General features: G+C 34.0%; 1 long non-coding RNA gene across 1 annotated transcript; it reads left to right on the forward strand.

Moving 5' to 3' along the window:
* LOC308556121 lies at window positions 1-27,648 on the forward strand. Its single transcript, XR_013998676.1, has 3 exons — window positions 1-229; window positions 20,777-20,843; window positions 27,291-27,648. It is a non-coding gene; the product is annotated as an uncharacterized lncRNA (long non-coding RNA).
* The last annotated feature ends 352 nt before the right edge of the window (window positions 27,649-28,000 follow it).

A 28,000-nucleotide genomic window follows, 5' to 3' on the forward strand; every position in this document is an offset into this window, starting at 1 on the left:
GATGTCAAATAAATTTCTGCAATGGGTTGTGCAGGAAGGCATTCTATTTCAGGACTGCTCCGACACCTCTATGATTGGTGTTTAGTGAGTGTCAAGAGATAAAACTATTTCAGTGAACCTTGGTGTTCTCTGGATGAGCACCGGCAGGAGTTTTCCTTTAAAACAGTCTCTTGAACAGAGGAAGCACAGGACAGATGCCATATGGCCATTACAGCTAAGACACTACTTTGTAAGTACAACCGTGTTTTCAATTTGACATCTTTCAGAAATAAGAGTGGGCAATATTGGTATATTTGGCAGAATGACGCAGTTGTATGTGGGGACATGAGTAGTTAGTGTGATTTCATTTGTAACCATAGCTGGAAGTATCTGCTATCATGATATAATTTATTTCATAAGTATAAGCTTATGTATACATATTTTAATATCTTTGCAAATATAAGTTTTGTGTACATATATTAATACCTTCATAAATATAAGCCCTATGTGTATATCTTAAATACATTTCATGCCTTCCCTTTGAGTCCAACATGCATTTCAAACCCACTCAATAACAATTAATTCTCTACAAAGAGCATATTAGGGATATATTTGTTGTATAGAGATAAGGTTGGTGTTTAAAATAAGTAATTTGGAATGCAATACAGACAAGATTGATATTTGATTTAATAAATAAACTAGAAAATAGATCACTGAGCTTATTCAGCGATAATATTTCAATTTGCAACCTACACCAACACTGAGTTCATGTGAACCTGATCATTAAAAGGCCACTTACAGTTGACCAGAATAAATTTTAACCGCCCAAAGCTACCCATTACATAAAAGTAGTTTTACACTAAAGAGAAGAGATACATTGATAGAGTAAAATAACCATAAAATGAATGAAGGTATTTCAACAATAACAGATATTTGCAAAGTAGTTCTTTATAAAAATGTTCTATTAGGAATAAGACCAAATGTTTTCTACAGAAAATAACGATGGGATTTAATATTGGAGGTGTCAGCTATGAAGACCACATGGTTATTGTGAGAAATAACATTTAACCTTTCTCTTGTGGCTGATGGAGGCCAATGCAGTATTTTATTATCAACATTGGCAGGTGATTTATTACCACTGTTTCTACTCCAGTAAAGCCACGCTAGGCTCTGCTCGATGTATCATTTGTTATCTTCAAGCCTCCTGCACACTTTCTGCATGCATAATCTCTCTGTTCTAGCAAATTTTAAACACAGAAGAGTAAATATTTAAGTAATTATTCCAGAAACATAAGAAAGTACGGAGGCAAAATCGACGAGCTAAATAGATGCTGCCAGACAATGCCTGACGTAATCATAAAGTCCTGGCTTCAGGAAGAGCGATGGTTATTCATCTGAAACATCGGCCACGCATAATGGTGCATTAGTGTAGATGCAGCAGTGACAGAGAATAAATCACAGGCACACTTTCAGATGGGAATAAAATTTTGTGGAATAAATTCAGGTCAGATCGCTTTCAACAGTTTCTGTTTTCAGAACTTACTACCTAAAAAATCAGTCAAATTGTCTGAAATTGCTTGGCAGATGCACCAAGAGCAGTTTCCCTATCTTTCAAGTAGCCTGACTCCTCAACATTAATGTGGAAGAAAATTTCAGGATATCAAAATAGTTCTATCCTCTAAAATTCCATCTTTTATATATGGATCCCTGTTGATTGTCTTTCGAAATACCATTTTTGCTTCAGTAAAATATGGTTAATGATCATTATTCTTGAATTCAGTATAAACTTGTTTCCATATGTTTTTCTTTCAGCCAGTGATCATAAATACTAACTAACCTCGTAAAGTGTTGTTAGAGAGTCTGCTCTGTGTGATGTTTAATTCTATAATAAGGGTTCTGAATTACTTTAATTCCTAGCCTCTCTCTATGTCTTTTTTACTCTGCCCACAGGAGATGGAGTAATTTATTTGATTGGTAAATTTGGAAATTATTAACCAGGCATGCTTTGCTAATCTGTGTGCTTCTCAACTTCATAGTTAGAAAATCTACAGAGATATTCCATATTTCATTTTGAAAAGCAATCTTCCTGAACCTAAGCTTTATCGATAGTAAAACTGTGCAAAAACCTTTTAAGTCATAGGAAAGTTAGGAGATTTTTCTTAATAATGTGTGTAAAACATTAACACATATGAAATAATCAATGTATGTTGTTTTTTCTGGCTTTCTCCATAGTTTCTTAAGTTCTGTTTGGGAAGATTGACATATAAAAAGATAATGGATATAGAGAGGTAGGTATAGATATAGGAATTGGGGAAGAAAAAAAAGGTACTCTAAGTACATACTATTGAATAAAATATGATAAGAACCATAAGGTGGTTATATGCAGATTCCAAGAAATTTTTTTTAATACTCTGTGTGTGTGTGTGTGTGTGTGTGTAGGTGCATGTGTTTGAATGTGAATGTAAAAAGATGTAGACTAGTGAATAGAACATACATTTCTAAAGCACGAGTGTGGGTGAAGAGTGGTTATGTTAAATAAGGCTATTGCTATGGTAGTTACATAACTCTGGGAATAACTGAAGTGATACATAGCAGTAGACTGTAAATTGAAGTATGGCAGATACTTGTTATCCTCATATAAAATTTAAAGTTTATTTGATGCTATACTTGGACAGTGATTTATTTCTATAATGGACAAAACTAATATTATAATGTTGAGTTTAAATAGAAGGTAAATTAAGACTAAGAATACAAATAATTCAATTTATTTTATTTTAAAGAACATAACTAATATGACCTAAAGTACATCTGCTAAACAGCAATAAATCTGAAGATAGTTTCATTTTTGCATAAATTTGCATGACTACATTCAGAGACAGTAGATGTATCATTCAATTTCTCACCTACAATAATACACATTGGTAATCTTATTTAAATATCTGTAATATAGAAACACACATACACATGCATGTATATGTATGACAAATTCATTATAAAAAGCAATTGTTCTCAATATGTCAATTCAAAATTTGGTAAGAAATGAAAGGATTAATTGCGGTAAGTAGGGCAAAGTTGGATAGCCTAGTCTTAAAATTAAAACTGCTTACTTAAGTGTAGCATACGCAGGGACACAGAAAAATCACATAAAAGCCAGGAGATTCCAGAAATGCAAGGAAGTTTATCAACTGGGAACAGAACATTAACTAATAAAGAATCATAAAACTCTGAACTGAAGGTATCTTTTAGGCAATGATCTTATTATAAGAATTGACTTATAAATCAAAACAAAACTATGTTAGTCATCTTAGATATTATGAATTTATTGTTGCTCATAGGAAAGAACAAAACCTCTTTTAATAATAATGAGATATTAAAAAGAAAATTAAAAGGCATTTTAAAGTTTCATTAAAACTTCTTTTGCCATCATGTTATTATCAATGTAATATTATCCATGCTGATCTGGTAAATCTAGAAAAACTGATGTGGAAAAGTTAGGTATAAACTGAACAATTAATTCCACAAATATTTCCCCATATCTTATGCAGGAAAAGGATGAAAATGCATTTGCCTTACAGATACAGAAAAATATGGCTTTTGCTGATATAAGTAGGAACTAAATATTTCTAATACTAACTGTTCTTTCTCTCAGAAAAGATTTATCCACTCAATAAATCTACTCGGACAATGTCTAAAAGTGCAAGAAGTTTCTGACACAAAGGATAATTATGTTATGATACCAAGAAAGAAAGAAAAAAAAAAGACCTGATGCTGAGATACTGAAATGAATAAGACATGCCTTTACCATACATACACAGAATAATGACCCTGTCCAGGGTGCTTGTAAAAAACTACAAAACACCAAGGATATTATGGTAGTTTATCTTTAATGTGAAATCCAGAAACTAGTTAATTATTTTGTTGGGAATCCCCTTACAAGATTTACAGGAGGACAATTTTAATTATTTACTCTCATGCTATTTGTTATTTGATGTATTATTTGATGGCACATCATTATCAAATAAGCACTGTTGTTTTCAGCAGAAATCATCCATCATTGTCACACCCAGCTCTGATCAATACATTTATTCTTTATTGCCTAGTTGTTCATTTACATTATTTCCCAATTTTCCCTTGGTAATCATTTAAAACTCTGGTCAAAACCTAGAGGGATAATTAATTTTTAAGCTATTTGCACAGAAACCATAATTTAGAACAAGTGAGTTGCAACAGCAAGTCTTGCCTCTGGAGACTAGGCTCTGATATGACCCCATATGCCACCAGACGAATTGCATAAAGATATGAGCTCAAAATAAGTTGCTCTTAACCTTGAATGTGTGAACAATTTTGCATATCCATAATTGTCAATATGGCACCCTTCAGGATACACTGGTTTCTTTGGGCAGAGAGCCAATCAGCCTTATGTTCAGTTCTATGTGAGCCAGCTGGACTTCTGACAGGTGCACTGCGGTGGCTAACGGCCCTCATCTACACTCTTTAACTCTCCAGTGACTTTGTTGTTCTCAGACGCTTCCTAGGGGAACGGGTCATGGCAGCGATGAGTAAAGCATAACATGTGTGCCTTACAGTGATGAAGGCACCATTAGGGCCCAAAGACAATATTCTAAAAAAATTTAGAAATAACAGGATGGTAATGTTGCAGGCCTCTTTTAGATGCTCAGTTGTAGGAGAAGGCCATTCCCTGATTGTCCACTTAAGTAAAATGTAACTAGGAGTTAACCTAAAATATTCCATTCTAGGAACTTCAAACAGCCCTGTTATAGACTTTATGCTGGCTCAGTGTTACCATGTACGATGTTTCCATTCCAAAAAGTTTCCTTAAATTTGTAGACCTCTGAAAGCAAGTAAACTGATTTGCCAGCCATTTCTCTTGAAGAGCTGCTGCTTACCCCAAAGACAATTTACTGGCAGAAAGATGCCTAAGGGCTTTATAAGTTCCTTTCGAAAGTGACTATCATTGTCAAAAATCCTACCTTCTGAACTTCTAATGACAACAGACTTATTTTCTTGATCAGGAAAATTGGTCTGATATTTTGTCCAGTGTATATTTTTTCCAGTCAGAGGATTCATTTTAACTCTAGATATCATGAAAATAGTGTAGGGGAAGGAACACACATACATATATTGCTGGTAGAAATAAATAGTTGAACATGTATAAAAATAAAGTTGGTAATATCTAGATAATATTCCTATTGATTTGTTCCTTTACTAAGCAATCCCTCTTTTAGGAATCTTTTCCAAAGATATCCTAGAAAAACTAAAATGGCATATGCAAAAGGCTATTTATTATTGTCCTACTTGTCAAAACAAAACTAGAAATAACCAAAATGTCCGCCTACAGGAGACTTGTTGAATAAATTATAGTACATCCATGAAATGGAGTACTATATATCTCTAAAAAATGAAAACTGTTTATACATGACTATAGATTACTCTCTAAAAATATTTTAAAGATGAAAAACAATATAATTATATATTACCTTTTATTTATGAAAGGGGAAAGTGTATATATAAAACAAGGTAAATATATATTTATCTATACATCTATACAACAACAGATGCTTGTATTTTATAAGTAGAGGTTGAAACAAAAAACTAATAAAATACTATCTAAAGAGCGGAAGCAGAGACTTGAAAAGAAACTGAAGGTACAGTTTTCTGAATGTATCTTGTTTTACAGATTAGATTTTAGAGCCTTCTAATTATTTTACAAAATTGTAATACAAATTAAATCTAAATTTAAAAAATTCCTACAAGTGAAACACAACATAAAACTAAACTAAATTATCAATTTAATGGTTTCACCATACAATAATTGTTTTTAATGGCATTAAAACACAGATGTCTGACTGTAAGTCCTTATAAGGATATATCAAGGTTAAAAGAACTAAAAAGAAATCTCAAACACTTTTGGTGACCACATTCACAGTAATAATATTGTTATTATTACTTTGAAGATTTATCTGTAGTTTGATATGCATATTTAGATACATAGATGATAAACTGAAAAAGGTAATTATATCATTGTCTTTAATATAAACAATTTTGAGATATATATTTGAGAACAAAGAGAGAAAAATAAAAAGGGGCAAATAATTTTGATAAAAGCTGCACTGTTAAATTTTAATTACAATTAGAATATGAACTCTTGGTATACTTATTTTCTCTTCGACTATAATATATATTTATTTTCTTGCTGTTAAACAGAGAAGGCCTAGAAGTAATGGCCTAACCAGATATAAACAATGCAGATTGTGGATTCTAAATAACATGTCTTAGTAAACTAAATCAAGGCTTGGAGAAATAGTAGATTCTCCTCTATGTTAAGAACTGTACAATATAAGCCTGGAACTTATTTCCATATCAAAAAACAACATAAAAAATTATAAAGATTACTAGAGTCCTGTTGGAAGGTCATGAGAGTCAAAGCAAAGGAGCTTGCTCTGGTTGAAGACTATGATTTATGCAGCAAGAATTATAATGGCTATGAACACTTCAAATGTCTTATAAATCCATGAGTTCATAATAATTTTAAAAAATCTCAATGATCACCTCTGGACAATTTATTATCCTGGAAATTAATACATAACAGAGAAGGGTGAAGCATTTACCCTTCCTTTAGTGTACAAGTATATTTGAGGATATCCAAATGGTTGTAGAGCAAACCTTTTATTATGGAAAAAATCATAGCTAGTATATCCAATAAAAATAAGAATGTTGAAACAACACAATTTTGCATTCCTTAATAGCTGCTAAAACATTAAGTGAAATTTGATGAAGAATTTTATAGCAGAAAGATCACAAAATGATAGTTGACCAGATATCCTGAGCCTCATAAGATATTCTTCACCAAAAAAAGCAAATGGAGCCCAGCCGAGCATGGCTCAGCGGTTGAGCGTCGACCTAGGATCCAGGCGATCAGGGTTCGATTCCCAGTCAGGGCACATGCCCGGGTTGCGGGCTCGATCAATGACTCTCATCATTGATGTTTCTATCTCTCTCTCTCCCTCTCCTTTCCTCTCTCTGAAATCAACAAAGATATATTATATAAAAAAAAAAAAAAAAGCAAATGGAGTCTGATCAAACTCTTTGATCAAATCAGTCTACATAAAATATAGGGAATAGAGAAATATGTAAAATGATATCACAAGGACATAATTACCTAAACCCCAAATGTGAAAAATTAAATAAGACAAATGAAACAAAAAATAAATGGCAAGACAAAAAAATGAAGGGATTTTATAGATTAAAAGAGACTAAGAGATACATAATATAAATGATATTATGTTGGGGTTTTGGGGGAAATCTTGATAAGAAAGAACCAGTTATTTAAAAAAGACATTTATGAAACAAATAGAGACACGTGAACATGATATTAAAGAAGCCTTTTTCTTTTTAGGTAAAATAATAGGGCTCAGGTTATGTAAACTTGAAAAGTGTTTCTTAGAGGTGTGTGTTTATTTACAGGTAACTTTATGATGCCTGTGTATTTACTTTAAAATAATCCAGCTTAGTGGGTGAGGGAATGTTGGGTTTAATATGGGACCCTTTCATTTCCACAACCTGCTGCATTTGAAGGGAATCAGAAAGGCACTTCAGAAAACTCATAAAGTGTTCAAGTTAGAAAATCTGAAGCAATCTGGCATTAAAGAAGGCAATTACTGTTTAATTTTAGATTATGTTATTTTCCTGATATTCAAATTTTTATTCAGATGCTTTCCAAAGTGTATACCTAAATTTTTACGATCATTGCATAGAAGCGAAGGTTTTCTAGAAATCAATTGATGGTTGACTTTTTATAGAAAGACTTGGATTTGAGCAAGAACACAAGCAAAGATTAAGAACTTAATCTTTAATAAGTAATAAGATCAAAAAGTAAGAAAAAATAGAACTCGCACAGCATGGGATGAGGTGATATGGAAAATTCAGGCACTCAAATAAATCAAATAAAATTGAATAAGAGAGAATGTTGCTTTAATTACAGTAGTTATAGGTCTTTCCCTGCTATTTAATGAAGAAGATATGGACAGTGGAGCCATTTTATATTCTTTATATTTTTATACACTTTACATTTCATTACACATGCCGTGCCACATACTTATTTTCACTACCAAATATGAGGTCTGTCATGGTGAATTTGTGTTATCTTCTGGAAGAACACTAAAGCAGTACTATTTATATGAAGCTGCACCTGTGGATGTGCTTTCTGCTCTCGGGTGGGAGAGGCCGCAACATCAGGAGCGCAGTGGCCTGCCCCCTCTCACACGCACAGAGCAGTGGCACTACATGTCACAGTACAGGGCCGGCCAACACACTGGCTATAGCTTCCTCATGAAGTCTTCAGATGCTTTCCAAAGTGTATACCTAAAAAGCTTCTGCAGAAAAATGTTTAAAGGTTTGGGTTTGGATTTTGAACAAAATCTAACACAGAGGTTAATGTTGAAGCAGACTTCATTCTTAAAAGTCCCATTGGTCCCTAAGTATTGTCACAACTTGTAAATGTAGCAGTGACTAAAAGTTTAAGAATAGGCCCTGGAAAGAGGTCAATTACTGTGCAGGGAAAAGGGGAGGATTTTATTATTTTATTATTTCTGCTAAATTTTGCCCTTAGGAAAAAAAGACATAAAACAGGTAAATCAAAAGATGAGTCTGGATTCAATTGGACTGGCCATATGACACATGGTTTGGTTTCTGATACTAACTTTCAGCCTGATATTTTTGAACACAATTTGAAAAATACCAAAAAAGTGGGAACCCAAAATAAAAAAGAAAACTACTTAAAGATATCAATGTAAAAATCCTTAAAAATATATAGACATTGCTATAAATATCAGATGCTTAAAAAATATCTTTAAGAAAATTATTTTATTATCTTATATTTCTTTAAAATACAATGCTTAACCCTTGGCAAGGGGGCTCAGTTGGTTGGAGCATCATCTTGTGCACCAGGGGGCTGTGGGTTGGATTCAGGTCAGGACCCACACCTGGTGCCCCCCCCCCCCCTTTCTCTCACTCTCTCTAAAAATCTTTAAACATCATTTCCTGGGGTGAGGATTCAAGAAAAAAAATGCTAAAAAAAATACAATGCTTAATTTGGGTTCACATTAATTTGATTGTTTTAGCTGGAATAGCCTTAAACTTTGTTCTTCTATTACCATTTAAAGAGCAGTACTTTTGTGCCTTGAGATGTCATATCTACTGAAAAAACAAACAAACAAAAAGTATATCTTTTACTGACTTTTCTTTTGCAGCATAAATCACATGTAGCTATATTCACACTAGAAAAATACTATGAATAATAAGCATCTCCCTGTGAGATAAATTAGCATTAAGTTCAATTTCTAAAATTGCAATTTCTAGAGCATGTAGCACCGTCACTTACAGTTTAACGTGTTGAGAAGAAGCACATTTCAGCCTTTATGTTGTAAAGACTGAATCTGTTTCTATATTTAGATTCACAGCTGTTTGGTTTTTTTTACAGATGCTTCCACTACTAAGATGAGCTTTTAAGAACAGATGAACATGTCAAAGTGTATGTCTTTTAGAGAGAAAATTTTAAAAATTATATTTAAAATGATTACTTGTTTTAGGACCAACATGTATTGAGCTCTTTGCACTAAGATTGGAAAGCCATAAGGATATAAATCAACACAATTCACAGGAAGTCATTTCAGAAATGAGAGAACATTATGAGAGGTCTGCAAATCAATGTTGGTTCTTCTCTGTCTCTCTCTTAAAAAAAACAAATTCTCAGATTATATCTACCAACAATAAAAGATTTACTCAATTTTCCCTGATGCTAATTTGTTTCTAATGTATACAAAATCATTTGCTCCTTGGCAAGTAAGGTCAAAGGAAAAGTAGGTCTTGATCTTCTCACGTGAGCTCTATTTTTCCCCATTAGGTATTAGTTTGATTTGTAAAATCTAAGCAAAGGACTTCAAAGCATAAATTTAAGGATGAAACATACCTAAACTTTTTTTATTTTTTTATTTTAAAAATATATCTTTATTGATTTCAGAGAGAGAGAGGAAGAGAGAGAGAGAGAGAAACATCGATGAGAGAGTCATTGATCAGCTGCCTCCTGCACGTCCCCGACTGGGGATCGAACCCACAACCCAGGCATGTGCCCTGACCGTGATCGCTTGGATCCCAGGAATCAAACCGCGATCGCTTGGATCCCAGGTCGATGCGCAACTGCTGAGCCACACCTGGCCGGGCTACCTAAACTTCTAAACCCAGAGTTTCTGGCTATGAAAATAGTGGTTAGTTATAGAACTTCTCAGCCCTACTATTTCTTCTCATTTGTACAAGGGCAAGAATGGTGCCTTCCTCAGAGTTGTGAGAGGATTAAATTGCATTGAATATAAAGTACTAGTACAGTGTTTAGCCTACAGTAACACTAAAAATCCCTTTTATTAAGATTATTACTATTTTTTACTTTTTATTATGAAATACATCTTGTATATATCAATAACTATAACATTAAAATGTATATAAAAAAGTAAGCCATTTTCCAGCCTACACCCATTATTCCATTCTCAAGACATAATCACCATCAGAAAGGTCATATGTAGTAGTACATAACATTTGCCTATAATTAATCCTAGGCTTCATTTTTATATAGGTGGGAGTGTACTATCCATATTTTTAATATCCTGTGCTTTTTTATTTGTTTTAAAATATGTCTTTATTGATTTGAGAGGGAGGAAGGGAGAGGGACAGAGAGAGATAGAAGCATCAATGATGAGAGAGTCATTGATCGGCTGCCTCCTGCACACCCCCTACTGGGGAGGTTCGAGCCCAAAACCCAGGCAGGTGCCCTGACAGGGAATCAAACTGTGATATCCTGGATCAACTGCTGAGCCATGCCAGCCAGGACTGTGTTGTTGTTGTTTTTTTAATTTAGCTGACAAAATATCTTAAAGATTCAAACTACAATAGCAGAGAGTGGCCATTTAAGATACATATTGGCCGTCAATAATTAAATTAGCCCTTTATTAAAAGATATTTCTATTATTTCTGTTTTGTGTTTGTTATTACAAATAATTCTCTAAAGAATATTGATTAATGAACATATTTAGTGCAACTGATAAATATATAAAATAATTTCTCTAATATAAATTGTTGCATAAAAAATGTGTATGTTCTACTTAATAAATAATGTCAAGTTACCAATATGGTAGTGCCTATTTCCCCATATTTTACTATTGTCAAAATTTCACTGATGATATATAATTTTTTTTAACTACATAGATGTAAAGCTTTACTAAAGTTTTAAGAGTATTTTTCTATCTAGGCATTTATATCAACACATCACTAGAACTCTGACCTCAGGCAGGTCATTCATCTCAGCTCTGTTTCTATTTTCCTTATATGAAAAATGGAACACCAAGAATAACAGCATTGGGATCTTTACTGATTAACTGTCACAATAATGCAAAGGGTTTTGTATATTTTTAATATTCAGTTTTTAAAATAATTTTTTATTTTTCAATTAAAGTTGACATACACTAATACATTAGTCTCAGGTGTGCATAAATTGGTACTTATTTCTATTGCTGAAGGATACTTATTAAAATATAGTTTCCTGTAATAAAAGTAAGTAGTATATATCCTCAGAATTAAGGGGAACAATATAGTTCAAATTTTAATTATGGCTCAGTTCATGAAGTGCCTTGACTACAGAGGCATCAACAAGCTGGCTGAACACACTCATTTTCTAGTCCACCTGGGACTTTTCCAACATGCAATGAAGCTGATAGGATCATACTCAATTAAAATTCTGATGGAGATTTTGACCAATCATTTTTTGTGATACAGAGTCATGTTTTTATTCAGAGAAATAAATCTATGTTACCCCAAAAATGTTTATCTCTGAAATGTAAAATAATGACTGAAGAATGTAATAGATAGGATTACTGTTCCTTACTTAGTACTCCATACTCTTTGCCACTAAACTTTGCATTGCTTCCTATTTTTATTATTATTCTTTTGGCCAGAGTGATACCCATCTGTTTATCAATATATCCAACTATCTAGAGAGAATGACTGACTTAAAACAGATTGTTAAGAGAACCAACTCCCCAGAGATCAGTAAAGGTTAAGGGAGGGCTTGGCTGCAGTTTTTAAATTCAGTGGTTTTTTTGTTCCCTTTCTAGAAACCAGCTGTAACTTTAGGTCACAGCACATTAAATTAAGCCACTTCTGAAGAAGCTTCATTCAGGCCCCAGACCCTGCTGTGAGGGCCTGCAGCAAAGGTCAGGCCTCCTTCCGCGTGACTTTCCTTCCTGCACTGGTCCAAGCTGTGCTCACTTCAGTTTTTGCAATTAAAAAAAAAAAAAAGGAGATCCAAGGTGGCAGTGGATTGAGTGGAAACTACACTGACACTCTTCCAGAACCAAACTGGAATTACAACTAAAATACAGAAAAACCACCCTGAATAATCAATTGCAACTGAAGACTAGCTAGAGAGCACCCTCATAACCAAGCACCTAAAGAGGAGACCGCACAGAGACTAGTACGAAGTGCGAAGCCCAAGAGGGCTGGCCGGGTTCCCACAGGCGGCAGTTGAAGGGCCAGAAGGATATCTCAGCTGTGGGGGCTTCCCACTGAGGACTCTGGGGTCTAAACCGCAAGCTGGGCTTCCCAGCTAGGCGCACCAGACCTGAGAAAGGTGCCCACATAACATCTGGCTGTGAAAAGCAGCCAGGTTTCTATCTGCCAGGGAGAGACAGATGGAAATACAGGCGCCCTCGTAAAGGGCCAATGCACAAAGTTTCACGTGCATCCACTCACCTTGGGCTCCAGTGGAGGCAGACAGGACTAGAGCAGTGTGAGGAGAATTCAGGGTAATGGATTTCAGAGGGCACCCCGGCACTGAGTCATTCCCCCACAGGGCAGAGGACATTTTTCTCAGGCAGACATTTACCTTCTAAGCAGCTTTTCCTGAGGGGGAAGCAACTGCCCCACTATGCTGGCAAACCTCTGGCCCCACCCCATGAAGTTTCTACAGCCAGAGGCTCCTTAAGAGACTGATAACAATCAGCTACCCCACCCTGTGAGTTTCCACAGCCTGAGGCTCATTAAGAGACTACATAACAGTCTCTGGGTGCTTTGAGTTTTTGCCTGATTTGCTTCTGGACCCAGGGCTGGGAAAAGCAGACCTTAGTGCATATCTTGGTCCTGTCCAAACACACCCAGTCCAAGCAGAGGAAACCAGAAGCTATGGAGTGTGAAAAACTTCAAACAGGGTACTTAAGGCCACTCACAAACGGTGTCTGGCATTGGCCTGCACAGACACCATCCAAAAGACTGGGAGTCCTAGCAGATCTACCTAATACACAGAAACACATCCAAACAAGCAGCTAAAATGGGGAGACAAAAAAAAAAAAACAAGCCCTAAATGAACGAACAAAAGAATTCTCCAGAAGAAGAGTGAAGTGAAATGGAAATAAGCAATCAATCAGATATAGAGTTCAGAATATTGATCATAAGGATACTCAACAGCATGAGAAAAGATATGGAAAGTATGAAGGAAATTAAGAAGGATATAGTAGAAATAAAAAATACATTGAAAGGAATAAACAGATTAGTGGAAAATGAGGAATGAATCAGAGAATTAGAAGACAGGGAAGAAAAAAATCACTCAATCAGGGAACCAAAAAGAAAAAACAATTAAAAAACAGGAGGACAGTTTAAGGGAGCTGTGGGACAACATGAAACATAACAATATTTGCATTATAGGAGTGAGTGCCAGAAGATGCAGAAAGTAAGCAGAGGTTAGAGAACCTATTTGAAGAAATAATGGCGGGAAACTTCTCTAACCTGGTCAAGGAAAAAGTCACACAAGTTCAGGAGGTACAGAGAGTCCCAACCAAGAAGAACCCAAAGAGGCCCACACCCAGACACATTATAATTAAAATGGCAAAAATTCAAGACAAAGAGAGAATCTTAAAGGCAGCAAGAGAAAAGCAAGCTGTTACCTACAAAGGAGCTCCTATAGGCTGTCAGCTGATTTCTCATCAGAAGCTCTACAGGCCAGGAGGGAATGGTATGAAAGTATTCAAGGTAATGCAAAACATGGATCTGAAACCAAGACCACTCCATCCAGCAAGGCTATCATTCAAAATAGATGGTAAAATAAAGAGCTTCCCGGACAAAAAACAGCTAAAGGAATTTATCACCACCAAACCAGAATTGCAAGAAATTTGTTAAAGGGACTGCTGTAATAAGAAGTTGAAATAGAATGAGAAACATAGGCATAAAGAAGTAAAATGGCAATAGATAAGCACCTATCAATTAATAACCTTAACTATAAATGGATTAAATGTCCCAATCAAAAGACATAGGGTAGCTGAAAGGACAAGAAAACATGACCCAAATATATGCTGTCTACAAGAGACGCCCATCATCACAGGCTGGGGAAAAACCCCACCAAAACAACTTCTAGAGGACTTTAAAGGAGAGATGGATAGCAATAGTCATAGTAGGGGACTTTAACACCCCACTGACTTTCCTGGATAGATTGTCTAGACAAAAAGTCAACAAGGGAACAGTGATTCTAAATGACACACTAGATCAGATGGATTTAATTGACATTTATAGAACATTCCACTCCAAAGCTGTAGAATAGGCCCGTCTCCTCAAGTGCACATGGGACATTCTCAAAGATAGAAAGACCACATGTTAGGACACCAAACAAGTCTCTACAAGTTTAAGAAGATTGGAATCATATCAAGCATCTTCTGGGACAGTTACACAATGGAATGCTATGCAGCTGTAAAAACGAAGGATCCCTTACCCTTTGAGACAGCATGGTGGGACCTGGAGAGTATTATGATAACTGAAGTAAGCCAGTCAGAGAAAGGTAAGTGTCACATGATCTTACTCATATGTGGAATCCAATAAACAAAATAAACCAGTGAACAAAACAGATCCAGAGACATAGAAACATGGAACAGACTGATGAATCTCAGAGGGAAGGGGGGAGTGGGTGGAGAGAGATTAACATAAGAATTTATATGCATATGTGCATAACCCATGGACCCAGACAATACTGGGGTGAAGGCCTAGGGGGAGGGGTACAGGGTGCAGGGAATCAATGGGGGAAAAAGGGGTCATTTGTAATACTTTCAACAATAAAGATAAATTTAAAAAAACAAAACAGATTGTTAAAATGTTTTTGGCACAGATGATGAAAATAAAAATAGAAAATTGTTTAAATATACCCATAATTATTAATTTATAACATAATAAAATTAATCTTTTCTAGAAGTTCTGTATTTCAGAATTTATCATCAATTTTGGTTGTTCTCAAATGTTTGAAATATATATGCTAAGGACATTGCGTCTGAAATAAAACTAGAGAAATGTCTAATTACTGCCTTAGATTGTTGACTTCATACCTGCTTAAAAATTTAAAGTAACTCAATTCAAATATATATTTCTCAATAATACTTATGTAGAACTAAAATAAATCATTTGCTCTAACTGAAAAAAGGGTAAAGTTGCTTTATTATTTTTCTAGTTTATATGCTAATGATATTTTCTCCTTTGGCCAAAACTCCAAACATATTTATCTTGTAGTCTAAACTCATGCCTAATTAATACTAGATTATCAAATAAATCTATTGAATAAATGATGAGTATATATGTAAACGAATGAATTAAAATGTGTTTTTTAAATAATTAATATATAAATTAATAAATCATGGAATATACATAAATTAATATGGAAATGCCTCTTGAAGCCCTCAAATATATTAAAACAACTCAGTAATGGCTAAGAGCATTACATTTTAATCACTGCACTATAAAAATGTCTAGCTTAAAACAAATTATAATAATACATTTTTTAAATTTATATTATTTCGACAGGAAAAACAGAAGCAGAATATGTTCTTTTAGAAAAGATAGTCTAACATTTACTGACAGAATAAATTGTATTGCTATCATTCCAAAATGTAACTTCTCTAATCAATTCACTATTTTTGCTTCTGTGAAGCATTTAAATAATTGGAGAACACACATTGTTTCTCTGATGGGCTGTCTGCTGAGTCTAGTAAAATGTGATAATTACATATCTCTCTGGTACCTCAGAATTTTTTTGAATGTTTTGACATCTGTACTCTCCTTTGATAGCTAAATATAGAAATGAAATGTTTTTTTTAAATAACTAATCCAAAGGTGACTAATAAGAGTAATTTTAATCCCAAAGAATATATTTTAGTGTTTTTATCTTCTGTAAGATACTCTGACCACAAAGACATGCAAAACATGCACTGGTGAGGTTTCCACTTTCCTATCATTTTACACAATATTAATGGACTATCCATGAAATGGACTCCCTTGATTATTTGCATAAGCAGCCTCTTGGAAGTAAATGATTTTACATCTAAGGTTTCTGTCCAGTCTTAACTCTTAGAAACAAATATGTTTACTACTGAAACACTGCTTTAAAGAATATGGATTTCGTAGTACACTGATTCACAGAATGCTTGAGTATTGTGAGTTACGCTGACTTAAATAAGATGGTTGAGTCTACACATTTTCATCTTGGAAGCACTAACAGTTCTTTGGTTTATAGTTCCACAGCATTCCAGTGGGCATGCTAGAAGTCAAACTCCCAACTAAGAAATTCACGTAAATGTCAAGAAACTAGCACAACAGGGGCAAAAGAATTTTCCTCACTTGAACTTATTTTAGTGTTTCCTAAGAACTATTTTGGTGGTTTGACAATTTTTTAAAAATATATTCTTTATTTAAGTTGGATATTTGAAGGAAAATTTAAAAATTTTAAATAATGTTTCATTTACATACAAATCGGGTTTTATTTCTTTAAGGTGAGCAAACATTAATGTATATTGAAAAACGTTAAGTTTTAAAAAAATCTACTCCCATATCAGCAATAGAATGTGTGTAAATAAATTAAAGCATATGTAAAAAAATTAACAATCTTAGTAATCAACATAAGAGTTTAGACTCTTTATCAGAAAAGGAAATGAACCTTATCCATCTATTTATAACCTGTAGAATTAAATATAATATCTTTACTTCATTTTACAAGTAATTAAATAGGAGAAAATATCTAAAATCCATAATCTAGTTCCCATATTAAAAAATGAGAAAGAGAGGAGCAAATTAAATTCCAAGTAAGCAGAAGAAATGAAATAATAAGAATTAGAGCAGAAGCCAATGCAATTGAAAGCAGGAAATCAATTAGAGAAAATCACTGAAAACAAAAGTTGGTTTATTGAGAAGATCAATAAAATTGACAAGTCTCTAGCCAAGCTAACTAAGGAAAAAAATAAACAAATAAATGAAAGAAGGAACATCACTATAGATTATAAGGATATCAAAAAGATAAAGGAAGAACTTTACAAACTTTGCCCATATATTCAATAACTTAGATGAAATTGACCAATTCCTAAAAAGACAATCTGCCAAAACTCATACAAGAAGAAATAGAAAACCCGAGCCTTGGTATGTCTCCCAAAGGAGTTGAAAAGTTAAGTTTACATCAAAACCTGTACCCAGATGTTTATAGCACCATTATTCATAACGGCCAAAACTCGGAAGCAGCCAAGATGTCCTTCGGTGGGTGAATGTTAAAACTGTGGTAATCCAGACAATGGAATACTACTTAGCACTACATAAAATAAGCTCTAAAGGCATGAAAATACATGGAGGAACCTTAAATATATGTTACTGCTTGTAAGTAGCTCATCTGAAAAGGCTGACTACTGCCTGTTTCTGAAGATGTGTGGTTCTGGAAAAGGCCATGGAAGGAGACAATTAAAAAAAAAGACCATTGGTTGCCCATGGTTAGTGCGGGGAATATAGGAGTAGGCAGAGCACTGAAGATTTTTAGGGCAGTGAAACTATTCTGTATAATACTGAAATGGTGGCTACATACTTATGCATTTACCTAAATCTGTAGGAAGCATACCACCAATGTGAACCCTAATGCTAACTATGGACTTGGGTGATAATGATATGAAAATGTAGGTTTACTGATTTTAACAACTGCACCACTGTGGCGGGGGATGCTGAGTAGGACAGGCTGTGCAGGCGGAGCAGGAAGGATATGGGAGCTCTCTGTACTTTCTGCTCAATTTTGCTGGGAAGAATAAAACTCCTCCAAACAAATAAAGGCTCAAAATACACAAAACCACACACAAGCACACATACACATGTGGGCACACAGGAACAAACAAACCATCAGGAAATATAAGTAAAACTAAGGGATACATATAAAGGATAATACATCACTGTCAAATAAGGGTTACTACAGAAATGCAAGGGCAGTTTATTATTCAAAACTGAACCGATACACCTTACCATGTTATTGAGGAAAGAGAAATATCCCATGATTTTCTTCATAGCCACAAAGCAAACTTTGTCAAAATTCAACCCCTATTCATGAGTTAAAAATATTATTTAGTGAGCCAAAAATAAAATAAAAACATATTAATCTGTTAACTATTTTATACCAATGCATGGAAGACATATGCAATGATGAAATATTAAATATATTTCTTTGAATTTGAGAATGAAACAAAAAAATGAAATTTGTCAGCATTGTACCAGAGATCCTCAACAAGGTACTCAGGTAAGAAATATAAATAAAACACATAAATATTGGATAAAAATTCATTATACAAAATCAATAGAATTTCTGTAAACCAGGAATACATACTATGAAAATAAACATCTAATTATTATTTAAAATATCATTAAACATAATAAATATTTAAGAATAAATCTAAAGTTGTAGAAGATCTTTATACTGACAACTATAAAACATTACTAAGAGGAAAATGGGTTCTTAAAGAAGAACCCAATACACAGACTGGAAGTCTTGATATTTTACAGATAATGTCTTTCCAAAATTAATGTATAGAGTTACTTATTAGCAATAAAAATGCATTCAGGTTATTAAAATGAGCGTTTATAGCTAGATTTTTAAAATGCTTTTAAAATTAAAAGGGCCAAAAAAACAGCAAGTCAGACTTGGAGAAGAGTAGAGCTGAAGGACTTATATTAAAACTTTAGTTATTAAGACAGTATGATAATGGCACAAATTAAAACAAAATATGAATATAGAAACTGATCAATCCCTGACTTATGACAAAGGCGACACTTATTAAAAAATGTATTTTGACCTCTGTCACACACTGTACATACAAATGCTTACATGGACAGATGCAGCTCAGAAGGATTACAGGCTGCATTGTGAAAGGTATAAAAAGAACGCTTTAGAGGAATGTACATGAGAACATCTTTCTGACCTTGGAAGAAGCAAAACGTTTTTAAACAGAACACAAAGATGTTTACCATAAATAAAAATTTTGGTAAATCTGATAAAATTGAAACTTCTGTTTATCAGAGTAATTTTATGAAAGAGTCAAGGTACCTCAATAAAGCAGTAATTGTTATATATATGTGTGTGTGTGTGTGTGTGTATTTATATATACAGATATGTATATCCATACATATAAACAAGATCAAGAAAGAGAGCATTACTAGCACACCAAGAAGCACTACTCATTATCAAACCCCTTTCCCCTCAAAGGTAATACTACCCTGACTTCTAACATTGTAAGTTATTCTCATTTCCTTCATATAAGTGGAACAGTAGAATATATACAGGGTGGGGCAAAATGTTTACAGTTGTGAGTATGTGAAACACAGAGTGTATTCTTGTATTATTATTTATTAATTATTGTATTATTTTCCACATGAATAACTGTAAACCACCCTGTATGTGATATCTGGTTTATTTCATGCAACATATTTTTGTAAGATGCATTCACATTGTTGCAACTGTCTAATGTTCACTGTCTAATGTTGCAACTGTCTAATGTTCATTGGGTTTTTTTTTTCATAGAATTCATTTATGATCATTCCACATTTTACTTATTCTATTACAGTATAGACATCTGGATACTCTAGACATAAGGACATTCTAAATCACATGTAGACATCTGGAGCTATTATAAATGGTGTTACTCTAAAATTTGAGTGCCTGTATTTTGGTATAGATATAAACATTATGTTGATTTTATACCTAAGATCATAAAATGGGTTATAGACTTTACATACTGCTAGTTTGAGAAATTTGTTGTACCAATTTACATTCCCTCCAGCGATGCATGAGGTTTCCAGTTGCTCTACACCTTCACCAACACTGTCACCGCTTGTAAGGGCTAGAGGAGAGTGGGTGATGTCACTGAGTAGAATTTTGATTATATCAAGGGGATGATGGAAATACTCAATGATTATGGATATAATAGTTTGCTTGTTTAAAATGGTCAGTTCAGGATAACACAGTGAAAAGATTTTGGTAGTGGAGCTGACTAAAGAACAAAAAATCATAGAGCATTTGGATGATAAAATTGGTGTAGGAATGAGTGATAACATTCTGCACACTGAGCGATAACATGGAATTAAGGCAGCATGGGTTAGTTACAATAGTCCCTTTGAGAAGTATCAGCACTAGGGCTAAAATCAGGACATTTCTCAGTTCACATCACTTATATAATTTCTAGGTGTTTGTCAAATAGGATAATATTGGCAATAATAATGCTTACTTTCTTTATCTATAGAAAGAAATAAGAATACTTCAACTATAACATCTGGAAGACCATAAGTGCTAAATAAAATGCTAGCGTTCTCTATTGTGAATCCTAATTTTCTCCCTGGTTGTCAGCTGTGTTCTTTGGGGATCTGGAAAGTAACAAAAATTGTAAGACTATTCTGGTTTACTTACCCTTAGGAGTTTGTTAAGACCTTGGTGACTGCTGACATCATAAGAACATGCTAAACCTTTTTTAACCTACAGAGTAAGTAAGCTTTTAGCCACATTCTCTATAATTTGGTTTAAATATTAGGCCTCTCTGTGGTCAGTGTTGACTATTGTAGCCCTAGTTCTCTACTGAATAAAAATTTGTCAGTGATTACTAAAACACATAAACATGTATCCCAAGAAAGGAGGGAGGGGGGAAGGAGGGAGGGAGGGAGGGAGGGAGGGAGGGAGGGAGGGAGGGAGGGAGGGAGGGAGGAAGGAAGGAAGGAAGGAAGGAAGGAAGGAAGGAAGGAAGGAAGGAAGGAAGGAAGGAAGGAAGGAAGGAAGGAAGGAAGGAAGGAAGGAAGGAAGGATTGAAGTACATTCATAAAACAGAACAGAATTTTGCTAAACAATAATAGCTACAGAGGTCACCAACCAGTCTGCTTATCAAATAGAATTTGCATTAGATAGGCATTCACAGTAGTTTCCAGTGGGTTTTCCCACTGCTCGGGAGAGCATTCGTGCGGAATTCAGTGCCCCAGAAACAAAAGAGGAAAAGAGTAGCTGTCTTGCTAACCTGTACCAAGCCAGCAAAGTGTCAGCTGCAAGAATATTAATGTTTCTCATTCAAGTTATTTCTTATTATATCATTCAGAGAAATCTCTGAGGAATTTTTTTCATGAAATTGGAGAAGATGAGAAGATTGTTTGTTCCATGCCCCTTCCCTTTATTTAAATAAAGAATTTTTTTTAATTATACAAAGCCCAAGATGATTTATTCTGAGAAGGCATGTCTTCCTTAAAACATTCTTTAAAAGAATTTCCCAATATATCAAAGCCATTTACTTATTTAGGAATTCAACAAAAGAGTCTAATTGTGGTTTTTAGATGAAGATACATGGTGGTAAAAAGAAGTCTCATCACACAAAAGCAAGCGCAGGCAAGGAAGCGAAATTTATGATACCAAAGCCCAAGAAGATAAATTGTCATGGTAATTTTTCCATTATATTTAGAGAGAGTGAACAGCAGCAGACCAGTTACTGAGGAGTTTTGCATAGCAATGAAAAATCACATCCTTTCACATTAGTTATATTACTTTCAATTTGACACGTATTTGTCTCACATTGTCCCTTGAACACTAAAATTGCCATAAACTCTTCAAACTGGACTGATCATTACAAAAATTTCGTATTAGGTGAAATTCATCTGTGTAGCCGGGCTGCTTCTCATCTTCTCTTTTTCCTAAGAAAAGACTAGATGCTTCGATCTCAGAACCCTTTTGACTTTGTCTTCCCACTCCATATGCTCAACTTGTTTCTCATTTAAATTCTTTCCTATCCTACCACTCAGAAAATTAAATAGCCTAATGCTCCCTGCTTTCAGTGCCCTGACTACTTTGAATCTTCCACAAAACACTCCAAGATTGCTTCACACTTGGACCATCTCCCACCACGCCATTAAGAGAACTCTAATCTCCCTTCTTTTAGTTATCTTGAAAGAACTGCTCATGGGTAGACACTGAAATTTTGCTGTAGCTCAGAACACCAACAGCTCTCTCTTTGAAGATTTGCCCCCATCACTTATACCCCTGTTGTTCTATATCTAATCTAGTTTTCCTTAGTGGCATTCATTCCTCTCTTTCTATATAAAAAAAAGCCTCCATTATTTCTCCTTGAAATTGTTTCTTTAATATTCTTGTCTCTCTAATCACTGATATAGCCTTTTCCTTCTGTTGGTACCTACTCGCCTACCATTTACAACTCAAGCAGGTTTTGACTAAATCACTTCCTGGAATCTGCTCTCAGGTCAACAATCATTGTATTATTTTTAAGAATAATAATCCAATCTTTAATTGATTTAAGCCATCTGTACCTATCCATGGCATACACTTTTGAAGGAAAACCCAATAGTGCATGAAATACAGAGGCATGTACTTGGAGTAAAATGGCTGATCTCCAAAATGGATTTTCCTAACCAGAATAGAACTTATTTGATAAATTCAGCCTTCAAGGACCATCTGAATTACACCATTCAGGGCAACGGGGTCTCATCAAAAGTTTTAGGTTCAGAAGTTTTATTTGATTAGGAAATATAATTGATTAGATTTAAAAATCAACCTGAGAATGGCAATATAGTATATTGTTTAAAGCACAGATTCTAGGCCAAGCAGCTTGGGTTGAATCCTGTTTCTACCATCTTCTAGCCATGAGACCTTAAACAAGTTGCTTAACTTCTCTGTTCCTCAGTCTTCTACGCTGTAAGATAAGAATATTACTAGAACTGTTGTAGGATTACAAAGGATAAATACAGATGAAGCACAAAGAACAGTGCCTTCTCATTACAAATGCTTATAAGTATTAACTACTATTTAATTAATATTAATTATTAAGATTTTAAGCCAAAAAGCTAATAAGAGAATGATACATACAAACACATATGTATAATCTTACACCCTGACATAATCTTTTGATGACTGAGACCAAAACTAAAAAATAATTAGAGAAGCACTTTGAACGAGTCATCATTCACTGTCAGTCAATATAAAGAATGGTTGAACTGAAATTCAGGAGATGGTGAAAGAATTTTCTTTTAGAGGAACAGGAAATTATCATTAACAGATAGGAAATAGACTGAAAGATTCACATTATCTGTAATAGCGTGGGAGATTTCTCTTCAGATGTTGTATGAAAGAACCAGTTCCATTTCAGACCAGTGTGCCTACAATCCATTGTTCAAAAGTTCACCCAGTTTTATTCCCTTGACAAAGTAGTAGACATTAAAACCAAAGTTCACTTCCACTTCTGCACCTGAAACTAAACCAGCCTGGAGGAAATGGACCCGCATTTTGTGGACGCCCAAGTCAGCAAAAATTATAAGACGCAGTGAGGATCTGAGGAAACTGGACTCATTATTTCTTCTTCTGAGACTTGAGAGAACAGTGAGTTTGAGAATGAATTAATATCTATGTAAGGCAATCTTTAAGGCCTAAGACCACTAATATGAGGGATATCCACAAAATATTAGATACATTTTTTCCCTACACTAAGTTTAAGCAGCATGACTTATTACATAGGAAAAGGGAAGGCGACTGCAAAGAGTGAGAAAGAATTAGAAAAAGTTGTCAACAAGTTCCCAATTAACAGACAGAAAAAGTAGATAATTCTGATTCTTGAAGGAAGGTAGAAAAAGGAGAGAAGAGAGGAAAGAGAAAGAGGGTAAACACTTTTTTTTTTTTTGATGTTGTTGTTAAGGTTAAAAGAAAAGAAGGTAAGTGTTCAATGAAGGAAAGCTCCTATAAGATGTACTCTCTATAGCATCCTGAAAATTCCTTTAGTTCACTTTTGTATATTTTAGTTTTATCCAACTTGATAGATGCAAATCTAGTTCACCATTTTTACTACTAGCTTGATTTCTACTCAATGAGTGCACCAAATCTATTGGTTTGGTTATTTGTCATTTCAGGATTTCATTATTGTTAAATGTTGTACAAAAGATGATACAAACATTCTTCAATAGTTCTTGTCTCGTACCCTTGTTATACTCTGGGCCCTGGGGTATGAGAGTCACGGAGAACGCACATAGCTAGTTCTACTAGGTATTGCCAAATTGCTCCCTAAAGTGGCTGTAACAATTTACACTTCCACCAGCAGCAAAATATGGGATTTCCTATTTCTTTACATCCTTACCAACAGTGTATTAAATTATTGTCTAGTTAAGGGGTATCAGAGGTATTAATTGTAGTAATAATTTTACATTTCCATAATTTCTGAAGAAGTTGGATTTTCATATATTTATGGATTATCCAGCCCCTTCCCCCAAGAAAGTGACTTTATATATTTGCCATTTTTATAATTCAGCATTTTTGCATCTTATTTTTTATTTATAGGAGGCTATTCTGCAGTCTGTATACTAATTTGCTGCCAGTTATATGCATTCAAAATCTATTCTTCCAGCATAAAACTTGGCTTTTATTCTTTGTAATGCTATCTTTTCAGGCAAAGCAATACATTTAAATATAATCAAGTTATCACAATTTTTTCTGTTATGTGTTTTCAGATATCGTAATTAATATCCTGTATCTTCCAGTCATGAAGAATTTTTTATTTTATATTAAAATTTTGAAACTTTCTTACACAGAAATATTTAATATCCAGGAAAATTGTATGTGATGCAAAGATTTATTTTTTTAAATAAAAAAATCATCTTTAGCATCCCTGGTTAACTTGTTCTTCTTTCCCCATTGATCTGTAATTCCACCTGTGTCATATATCAAACGTCCAAAGATACATGGGTTCACATCTAAGCTCTTTCTCCCGGGGCATTGATTATTTGTCTCCACCACAGCAAACTCCCAGTGTCTCAATTACCACTGCTTTACGGTACGTCTTCGCTGTGTCACTGCATTGACTCGCTCCTTTTTTCCCTTCCAATTCCCTTGTCTGTCACTGAGTCTTTGCAGGTTTATACATATATTTTCAAATCAGCGCGTCAAGTTCCACCAGAAATAAGAGAGATTTTAATTAGCATCACAATGTATTTATTCATTTGGAATGAATTGACATCTTTCTGATGATAAAATATTTTGTGCAGGACCACAGGATATTCAGTTGTTTATATCATCTTTATGCCATTAGTAAAGTTTAAAAATTCTTTCCATGAAAGACTGGACATCTCTTGTCAAGTGCATTCCTCTGTGCATCATATTGTAACCTTCATCCTTTTAAAATCATATTCTCTTATTCTTTTTATCCAGTTACTAGAGATGCAATTAATTTAAAAATTATTTTGTAGTCAAGAAACCTGCTGAAAATCATATCCACTCTCTTAATTAGTCACTGTACAGGGTGGGGCAGAAGTAGGTTTACAGTTGTGAGTACACAAAACAGAGTTTATTCTTGTATTATTATTTATTAATTACTGTATTATTTTCCCATAACACAACTCTTAATCTACTTTTGCCCCACCCTGTGTTATCACTGGTCTTTCTCTCCAGTCCCTACAATATTTCTTTTTTTCTTTTTTAAAATATATCTTTATTGATTTCAGAGAGAGGAAAGGAGAGGGAGAGAGAGAGATAGAAACATCAATGATGAGAGTCATTGATCGGCTGCCTCCTGCACGCCCCCAACTGGGGATGGAGCCCGCAACCCAGGCATGTGCCCTGACCGGAAACCGAACCCCGATCGCCTGGATCCTATGTCGACGCTCAACCGCCGAGCCACATCCAGCCGGACCCTATAATATTTCTTATCTTTGTCTTCCTGAATTGGTTAAGGCCTGGATATAATGTTAAATTTTAGTGATTAGAAAAAACATTTGTTCTCATTCTTTACTTTTAAAGAATATGCTTCTAACATTTCACTACTACATACTACGTTGTTCATTAGCTTTAGGAAGTGTCCTGCTATCCTTAGTTTGCTAAATGTTTTTATGATAAATGGATACTGACTTTCAGTAAAGATTTTCCCACAGAACTATGTACCTAATAATATGCTTATCTCTCCTTTAATTTTAAATAAGAAAAATTATATAAATAGATTCTCTAATAAGTCTAATCTATCCTTGCAGGCCTGGAATGGATCCTATTTGGTCACAATATATCACTGGGTTTATTTTGTTAATATTTGTAGGATGTTTACCTTGCTCATACTGGCATTAATCCTAAAACGACTATATCAGATTTTTGGCCCCCAAAAAAAGAAAAAAGGAAAAATTATGGAACACATAGCTGTAACATTTTAAAGATGTCTTACATCGATCTCATTTATACTTTATGGTAGCTCTCTAAGGTAGGCAGTTTTTTAATACTCATTTTTCAGCTAAGTGGCTGAAGTTTAAAAGACTGAATAACTTTCTTAAGGACTAAAACATTTTGATGGCAGAGGCACACTCTGAAAACTCAATTATGTTAGAATCTTCATTTTTTTAAAGCCCTATTTAAATAGTAGCATTTTTTTTTTTTCCCCTTTCTCTGCCTTCCCTACTCTCTCTACCCTGGGCCTTCTGAACGTCATGTCCTAGTGACTTTCTTAACTCCTTCATTTTACTTTGCCTGTAATATCATTAAATGTATACTTCTTATGATCTTGACTCGATTTTAAACTCTAGAAGGTCGATATTGTTTCTTACTTGTTTTTTAAAACTGTGTGCAGTGCCTTGCATGTTGCTTCGTACATATATAATTATTAGCAAACAAATATTTTCATAATGAATTGAATTATTTCTCCTTGAAGCCAAAGTATATTTTGGAGAAGTTGTTGGTTTTCTCTGTACTATGTCAGAAAAAAAATTTCCTTGAGTAGCGAAGGAGAAAATTAGTTTAGAACAGAAAGTAATTAACATAGGATATAAAACAAGCAATAAAGACAGTCAAAATAAAACAAACATACTGAAATTAAAATGGCATTAGGGGAAATATCAGTCATAAGAATCAAAAATGGTAAACTAAATTTGCAATTTATTAAGTTGTATATAATCAACATTCTAAAAATAATATCTTACAGAGTATTTCTGCAGGCTCCATTGGGTAAAGTGACCAGAAACCAGGTAATTCAAGATCCCAAGAAAAAGAAATGAGTAAACTGAAGGGAACGTACAGTACTTTATCAGCCCAGGGAAATGACTACGAAGGCTCTGGTGGAAAGAGAAAAAGGAAACAGACCTCGGAGCACCAAAATCTCTTTCATTTCTGTTGCCTACTTCTACTTTATTACATGAATTGTATTTTTAATCCTGTTTCTCTGCAAACAACTGCAATTTTGAAATCACAGTATAAGAAATAAAATATTTTCCCTTATACAAGTCTTCTTACATTGTTTTACAATTGTGATATTAATAAAACAAGAAATATTGTGCAATTATAATTCAGGTTGTATTTATTGTCTCCTTAAATGAAAATAAACATACATTCATTCAGAGCATACATTTGAAGAACAACTGGATCACAATGCTCATATGTCTGTCATCTCATTTATCTACTTAAAGATAGATGTATTCACATATTTAATCAATTATTCAATAGTGTTTTATTAGTATATTCATTTTTCCCATTGGAAGAAAAAAAAAAAAAATATATATATATATATATATATATATATATATATATATATATATATATATATATATATATAGTTGGCCCTTGAACAGCCCCCTCTCAGTGAAAATCTATTTAAAACTTTTGATTCCCACAAAACTTAAATTGCCCCTAGATATC

This window comes from Miniopterus schreibersii (assembly GCF_964146895.1).
Source record: "Miniopterus schreibersii genome assembly, chromosome: 4".
Lineage (NCBI taxonomy): Eukaryota > Metazoa > Chordata > Mammalia > Chiroptera > Miniopteridae > Miniopterus > Miniopterus schreibersii.